The sequence below is a fragment of the Trichechus manatus genome, unplaced genomic scaffold, assembly GCF_000243295.1.
Source record: "Trichechus manatus latirostris isolate Lorelei unplaced genomic scaffold, TriManLat1.0 scaffold00045, whole genome shotgun sequence".
In the NCBI taxonomy this organism is placed as follows: domain Eukaryota; kingdom Metazoa; phylum Chordata; class Mammalia; order Sirenia; family Trichechidae; genus Trichechus; species Trichechus manatus.
Window position 1 is genome coordinate 13,916,354 of NW_004443981.1, and position 8,201 is coordinate 13,924,554.

Genomic DNA, 8,201 nt, shown 5'->3' on the forward strand with positions numbered 1-8,201 from the left:
TTCTACTAGTGTTTGTGTGGGTGGCTGGGGGGACGATGGAATAATGGGCCCTGTGGCAGGACAGTGAGTCATGAACAAAACATCGATGAAGGAGTATCAATTGTTACAGCTGCTCCTCCCCCCCAAAAAAAATAGTTAATTAAAATGATTTTTTTCTCCTTGGAATCAAAGAGGCTATGGATGAAGAACTCTGCAGAAATTATCTAAAGCCGCTTCAACCTTAGCATTTATTATTCAACACCTCACTCATTGCCCTGGTTATAAATATTTAATCACTCAACAACTGTAAGTGGTTGAATATTCCAATAGGACCTGTGAGCATTAAGGGGGGCAAAAGGCAGGGGGGCTCGGGAGCCATCGGGGGAAGATCAAGACAGAGAGCCACAAAGCTGTATCTAGATGGTGTAGGGCCAAGTGAGAATGTATGAAGGACCATGTGGAAGTGGGCCTTTGAAAGCAGGTTACCAAGAACCTGAAGGTGAAACTTTTGGCTTCTATTCACTGGACTTCAAAGCCACCTCACTCTCCCACGTTCTGCAGCCATGTCAGAGGTGACTCAGAACCCAGCAGAAAATGTTCTTAATCAAACAGGCTTCTCAGCAGTGAGAGGTGCCATCCCTGACCACACCTTTGGCTGCTCCCCTCTCTCTGTCTCAAACACACACACAGACACACACACACACAGAACCACTGGCTGCCAGCAAGCTTGGCAAGCTTGGGGTCTATCAATAATGCATGGGCAGAATTGCATCCACCACCAGGCCAGGACAGGAAATGGGGGAGAAAGGGGTTGTGCTACTTCTGAGCCTGGCCAAGGTCATGTCTGCGATTGGCTGGCTGAGGAAAGACCACCCCTGAGTGCAGATGTGATGTGAGCGTGTTTGCCAGATAGCGTACGTGTCACGTTCTCAGCAACTGACGATTCTAACCAAAGCGAGCGTTCTTCAGGGGAGTAGTTGGCCAGGACCTGGGCAACACCAGTCTGCAAGGAACTACCTTCCAGAGAATTCTCTCTTCCTCCTCTTCCTCACTGGTTCTTCACCAGCAGAAGTGCTGAGAGCGAGCCACACGCTGGGACGCAGACGTAAATATCCCCACCATCACTGGTTGACAGCTGTGATACACTCACGCTGTAACACCAAGTGGAGGGAAGACACTGTGGGCTAATTATCCAGATCAAAGTATCCAACACCAGATGGATTTAGATTCTAGCCTTGGCTTCAGCACTTACTAGGTAGTGAATTCAACCCTGAGTCTCAGATTCCTCATCTGTTAAATGGTAAAAATATTTTAAAAAAAAGAAAAAAGAAACTCCTTGCTGTAGAGTCATTTCTGACTCATGGAGACCATATACGACAGAGTAGGACAAAGCCCTATAGGGCTTCCAAAGCTGTAAATCTTCATGGAAACAGACTGCTACATCTTTCTCCCCTGGAGCAGCTGCTGGGTTTGAACCCCTGACCTTTTGGTGAACAGCCTAGCGCTCAACCACTGCGCCACCAGGGCTCCTTTGGTAATAATACTACAAACTTCATAGTGTTGTTGTGAGAATTAAACCTGTAAATCACGGAAGGAGAAACTTGGCGAAGTGCCCAGCATATACTAAGTTCTTAAAATAAGTGAAATTGGTTATTATTAGTTACTATGGGATCATCATTTCAACCTTCATCATTACAGTACCAAAAATAATTACCATTCATCAGAGGTGCAAGCACAATGCTCAAGCAACAATGCAGAAAAGGACAAATGGCTGGAACCGCCATCTTGCAGTAATTTGCAGAAATTAGGCACACAAAGCAGGGAGGAGAGTTACGTGCTCTGTGTTCTCCCGAACTTTTAGAAAACGTGGAGTTGTTCCTTTGCCAACATGCATGAGGACCTGCAAGGAAGGTGTTATTGTAGACATCAAGGGAATGGGCACTGCCCAAAAAGGAAAGCCTGACAAATGCTGTTGTTGTTAGGTGCTGTGGAGTCTGTTCCCACTCACAGTGACCCTAAGTACAACAGAATGAAACACTGCCCGGTCCTGCGTCATCCTCAAAATTGTTGCTGTGCTTAAGCCTATTGTTGCAACCTCTGTGTCAGTCCATCTCATTGAGGGTATTCCTCTCTTTTGCTCACCCTCTACTTTACCAAGCATGACGTCCTTCTCCAGGGACTTGTCCCTCCTGGTAACATGTTCAAAGTATGTAAGATGAAGTCTCACCATCCCTGCTTCTAAGGAGCATTCTGGTCGTACTTCTTCCAAGACAGATTTGTTCATTCAAAGGTTACCACAGCCAAACTGGGAGAGTCCACAGTATTACCCAGCAAGCTGTGGGCAGTGCTGTGAACAAACAAGTTAAGGGCAAGATTCTTGCCAAAAGAACTGCTGGGTGTGGTGAACACATTAAGCACTCCAAGAGCCAAGATAGCGACCTGAAACGCGTGAAGGAAAAAGATCAGGAAAAGAAGGGAACCCAAGAGAGAGGTACCCAGGTTCAAGTGAACGCAGCCTGCCCCACCCAGGGAAGCACATTGTGGGAACCAAGGGAAGGAAGTCGAGCGGCTGGAAACTCTTTCTTATGAATTCATGGTATATACCCCAAACCAAATCAAACCCACTGCCATCAAGGCAATTCCGACTCATAGAGACCCTACAGGACAGAGTAGAACTGCCCTACAGGGCTTCCAAGGCTGAAATCTTTACGGGAGCAGACTGCCACATCTGTCTCTCAAGGAGCAGCTGGTGGGTTCAAACCGCCAACCTTCCGGTTAGCAGCCGAGCACTAAACCACCGTGACATCAGGGCTCCTAATCCATGGCATAATGGATGCAAAATAAAGATGTCTGGGATGTAAAAATGTTAGGTTTTTTATTGTGATTGCATAGAAGTGTAGTGTTCTCTCCCATAAAGGTGTAATATTTAAAGCAATCTCTGTCCTAGTTTGCTGGATAGTGAATCTCTCTGCTATTAGAATGTAGTGTTTTCTTGCTGGGGAAAAAAAAAGGATGGAGGAGGGCAAATGACAATGCTCACACATGTGCCAGGAGGATGTGCCTGTTGCAGGTGGGTCTAGGTTTCTGCCCACACGTAGAGCTCAGCTTCGTTCATTGTTTCCTGCTGGTTTTCCCTGATCTTTTCCCATGAGAATATTCTCTTGTGATGTGGCTTTGTTTCTTAGGGTATCTAATCAGAGCCTCTGCTTATAAACTTCTGTAAATAAACTACTACCGTCTTCAGGCCTTATTGTTGTTAGGTGCCATTGAGTTGGTTCCGACTCATAGCGACCCCACGTACAACAGACCAAAACATGGCCCGGTCCCGCGTCATCCTCATGATTGTTGTTATGCTTGAGCCCATTGTTGCAGCCACTGTGTCAATCCATCTTGTCGAGGGTCTTTCTCTTTTTCACTGACGCTCTACTTTACCAAGCATGATGTCCTTCTCCAAGGACTGGTCTCTCCTGGTAACATGTCCAAAGTCTGGGAGACCAAGTCTCGCCAGCCTCGCTTCCAAGGAGCCCTCTGGCTGTGTTACTTCTGAAACAGATTTGTTCATTCTTCTGACAGTCCATGGTATATTCAATATTCTTTGCAACACCATAATTCAAACGCATCAATTCTTCTTTGGTCTTGCTTATTCATTGTCCAGCTCTCCCATGCATATGAGGCTATTAAAAACACCATGGCTTGGATCAGGCACACCTTGGTGCTCAAATCACCTTGGCAGGTCATGTGACCTCTAGGAGTCCCAGCCTCCCCACATGCAGAATTTTAAATACTCATAACTTTCAGGGCTCAGTGCAAAATAATAATTTTTAAAAAAATTAAGAATTTCAAGATGATACTAAACCATTTTCGTAGCCGAGCATTAAGCCCAGCATGGACCCTCCTCAGCTCGGGGACTCGTGTGATTCACAGACAGCCCTCCTGTGAAGCCGGCCCTGGGCAAGGGTCTTAGATACAAGGAACCGAAGCCGACTCTTGCTGATTCAGGAGGAACGCCATCAAGGAAAAGGCTATTGGGTAGCTTGCAGAACTGCTGGGAGGTCTTCAGAACTACTTTCCAGAACTTTCCTGGTAGGAAGCTGCACAGGGGCCAGGATGCAGCCCGACCAGACTTGCCAGTACAGTTGGCAGGAGGCCACTTCTGCCCCTGACACCCGACCTGACAACCACTGTCTTCTCTGAAAGCCTGATGTCTCAGCCAGTGGCCTCTCTAACAGAATGGACTGGGTGCAATGCTTGCTTCCGTTGGTTGCACGTTTCCAATCTCAGCTTCACAAGGCTGTATCTGGAGGTCCTCCCACACGTCTGTGCCCTGGCTGCAGTGAAGGTGGGGGAGTGAATATCCTGGGTTCTACTGCAGCACAGAAGATATACACCCCCAACCCTAGCAATAACGTCCAAAAGGCATGGAGCAGACAGAAAGAGGGGAGCTTCCCAATACAAACCCCTCCTTGCCTGTTGGTTGTAAGCATCAGGAACAACACGCTGTAAGCGCCCACCGCAATGCCAACACAAAGACACCCAGCAACATATGAGAGCAATTGTGTTTATTGTTGTTGCAATGATGTTATTAGCACGTTTATTACTAGTGTAATATACTGTATTCTAGTAGATCTTAAGGGTTGTTAATAAAATATTAATGCATTTTATTTATTTTTTCATATATGTCACTGCAGAAACAAGGAACACACTGATTCTTCTCACGGGCAATCATTAGTGAGTCCAGTGATTGGCCCTCTGAGCTGGCAACATTTAACCTATGATTAAATAGAGGCTTCAGGAGGCGTGGGTCCCTCGGTGGCACAAACGGTTTGCTCTCAGTTAATAACCAAAAGGTTAGCAGTTCGAATCCACCCAGTGGTGCTGTGGAAGAAAGTCCTGGTGATCTGATTCTGTAAAGATTACAGCCAAGAAAATTCCACGGAGCTCAGTTCTACTCTGTAACATGTGGGGTCTCCATTAGTCAGAAATGACTTGATGGCACCAGTTTTGTCTGGTTTTGGTTTCAGGAGATGTAAGCAGTGTTTATTGGAGCTCTGCCACTGTGGCTTTTTGGCAATTCCGGGTAAGACCAAATTCTATGGAGTCATCTTCTTCTGGATATGAAAAGCAGGTTGATGTCAGTTGGGTTAGGAAGCATGCATGGTGCGGAAGAATATCCTCAAATGTTGGAGACTTGTCTTAGTCATCTAGTGCTGCTCTAACAGATACCACAAGTGGATGGCTTTAACAAAGAGAAATTCATTCTCACAGTTCAGGAGGCTAGAAGTCCAAATTCAGGGCACCAGCTCCAGGGGAAGTCTTTCTCTCTCTGTCAGCTCTGGAGGAAAGTCCTTGTTATCAATCTTCCCCAGTCGAGGAGCTTCTCTGCGCAGGGACCCCAGGTCCAAAGGATGCACTCTTCTCCTGGAGCTACTTGCTTGGTGGTATGAGGTCCCCCCATCTCTCTGCTCAATTCTCTCTTTTATATCTCAAAAGAGATTGACTTAAGACACAATCTAATCTTGTAGATTGAGTCCTGCTTCATTACCACAACTGCCACTAATCCTACCTCATTAATGTCATAGAGGGAGGATTTACAAATATACAGAGAAAACACATCATATGACAAACTGGTGGACAATCACACAATATTGGGAATCATGGACTAGACAAACTGACACACAAATTTTGGGGGGACACAATTCATTCCGTAACAGGATTCCTGGTGTATCACTTCTCTTCTAAGTGACAGTCTTTGCTGCTGATACATTTGGTTAATTATTTGCATTCAGGACTCATATTTGATGGGTCCTACAGCGTTTCATTCTTCTCCATCCCCAACATTCTTCTTTCTTCTATGCCCTTCTTCAGCCTTTTCTAGGATCTCAACTCCAGCGTTTTGTTGATTATCTCCCCTCCATTGTTTTTGACTTACAGCACACAGTTCAGTAATTTCGACCCTTTCCAAAACTTTTAAGAAGTACATGAAGTCAATCAATATGACGTTAACAAATCATAGTCTAAAAAATCCCTACCTATGAGGGTCAACAAAAAACAAGGGAAATCTTAATAAGGCGGGTTGACACCGCAGTCACAACAAGGGACTCAAACATACCAATGATCATGCAGATGGCACAGGACCAGGCAGTTTCCTTATAACACATAAGGTAGCCGTGCGTCTGAGCTGACTCAATGGCAGCTAGCAACAACATGTCTCCTGCCGCTATCAACCTTTGCAAGTTAACTCACTGCTTTCCATGTGATCCCAGGATGTCCACGGATTTATTTGCAGAAGTTGCCATGTAAAATCATCCTGGCTGGTGGGAATTTGAGGGCAGCATTTTATTCAAAGAGAGAAGAGGCTTGCATCCTTCTGACAATGAGAGCTCCTGGCTTTGCAAGAATGCCTTTCTCTTGCCCCCAAGCTGGGTTCTCTCTTAGGGAAGCTCTGGCTCCTGTGTGTGGCTGCACTAGCCCAGTATTGATCCATTCTCTGTGATGATGATGGTCACATTCCAGTTGGGGTCCAAGCTAGAAAAGGGTCCCCATTTCTCCTCGCTGTGCAGGTGCCTGTCCTATGAAACAGCTTGAAGGTGCCCTCTTGTCTGTGGCTGCTCTCAGTGGTTGTAAATGCATGTCGCACCCGTTGACAAAGAGGCTAACAGTGTTTCCATACCTGCAGGAACCTAGTTCAACAGCAGAACTTCCACTGGGGATTCCTGGATTCCTTCTCTGTGTATAGGAGTCCCTGGGTGGTGCAAATGGTTACCACACTCAGCTGCTAACTGAAAGGTTGGAGGTTTAAGTCCACCCATAGGCGCCTCTGAAGAAAGGTCTGGCAATCTTCCAAAAAATCATCCATTGAAAACCGTGTGGAGCACAGTTCTCCTCTGACACACATGAGGTCTCTATGAGTTCAGGTTGACTTGATAGCAACTCTCTTCCTTATGCTCTGTAGAAATTCATGACTTCGGTGACTTCCCATCCGATGGGGAGCTCTTGAAGGGCAAGGAATTGTCACACTTAGTCCTGTGTCTTGCAAAATGGTACTCAAAACATTGTGTAGTAAACACATAGATTAGTTGGGTCTCTCTTGAGCTTATTCAAAGATTACAAGATGCAGAGTAAATCTAGTTTTGGAGTCCCTGATAGGCAGGAGATTACCACACTGTGGAACACTTTTTGTCACCAAAGGATCAACCTGTCTACCACCCATGGGTCCCCTCCCAGCCTAGCTCAGGAAGTCTTACGAGCTGGTCTCCAGTCTAATCTCCTCCGGAAGCTCCAGGCTGCTGAGAACAGGTAGGCAGGCACAGAAGCTGGGACACAGGTCATGCCAACAGAATGAATGGTGCAGCAGCATTCCTTGGCAGCCCTGCAAAGAAAGTCAGGACCGTCACAGGTGTGGTCAGAGAGTCTCTGCCTAAGTGCCTGTGGGGGTGGGGGATGTTAAGTACCCTGGGATGCTAGGAGGCATGGAGCTCATAGGAGGTGTCTGTGCCTTGTTTTACTTGTTAGATTCATAAACTCCACCAGTGCACACAGACTCTCCCAGGCACGTTTCACCAGCAGGAGTTAGGAATCTGGGCTGAAAGAAAAAGTCTCAGGAGCCACCCCGGGTCTGTTCCTTCAGGGCAAATTCCTTGTGTGAGCTTGAGCTTGGACCTTGCCCCAGTAAAAATGTGTTCTATTCTGAGGAAGAAACCCATTCCAGACACAGCATCCAATCCCCCAGGGCTCGAAACCTGGAGAACAGCCTGTGGAGGGAGTGGTGGCATAGGAGGTTCTCAGCAGACAAGCCCATGAGATAACAGATGCTGGGAGGAGGCTGTCCTAGGGTGCTCCACAGTCCACGAGGATCGTGCTGTGCGTTAATACATATCAACTAGGAAACCCAGAATGAGAGGAACATCTCATGCACCCTACTTCAAATGCAGGAAAGGCACAAGGCTAAGTTCCAGCGGCTGTCACCTGTGCACTCTGGTTTTGTGCTCACAATGGCCTCACAGCGTGGGTACCTTTCCAGCAAGTTGTTAACAAAGATAATCTGAGGTCCAGTGAAGGTTGGAGCCTTGGTAGCTCAGTGGTTAAGAGTTTGGCTTCAAATCCATGAGCCACTCCTTAGAAACCCTATACGGTAGTTCTACTCTGTTCTATAGGGTCACAGTGAGTCGAAATCGACTCAGTGGCAACCAGTTTGGGATTTTTGGTTTAGTGAAGGTTAGTTG

At 46.6% G+C, this 8,201-nt stretch overlaps 1 pseudogene; it reads left to right on the plus strand.

The window, feature by feature from the left end:
* The first annotated feature begins 542 nt into the window (after nt 1-542).
* Nucleotides 543-5,009, plus strand: LOC111820618 (60S ribosomal protein L21-like; annotated as a pseudogene).
* The last annotated feature ends 3,192 nt before the right edge of the window (nt 5,010-8,201 follow it).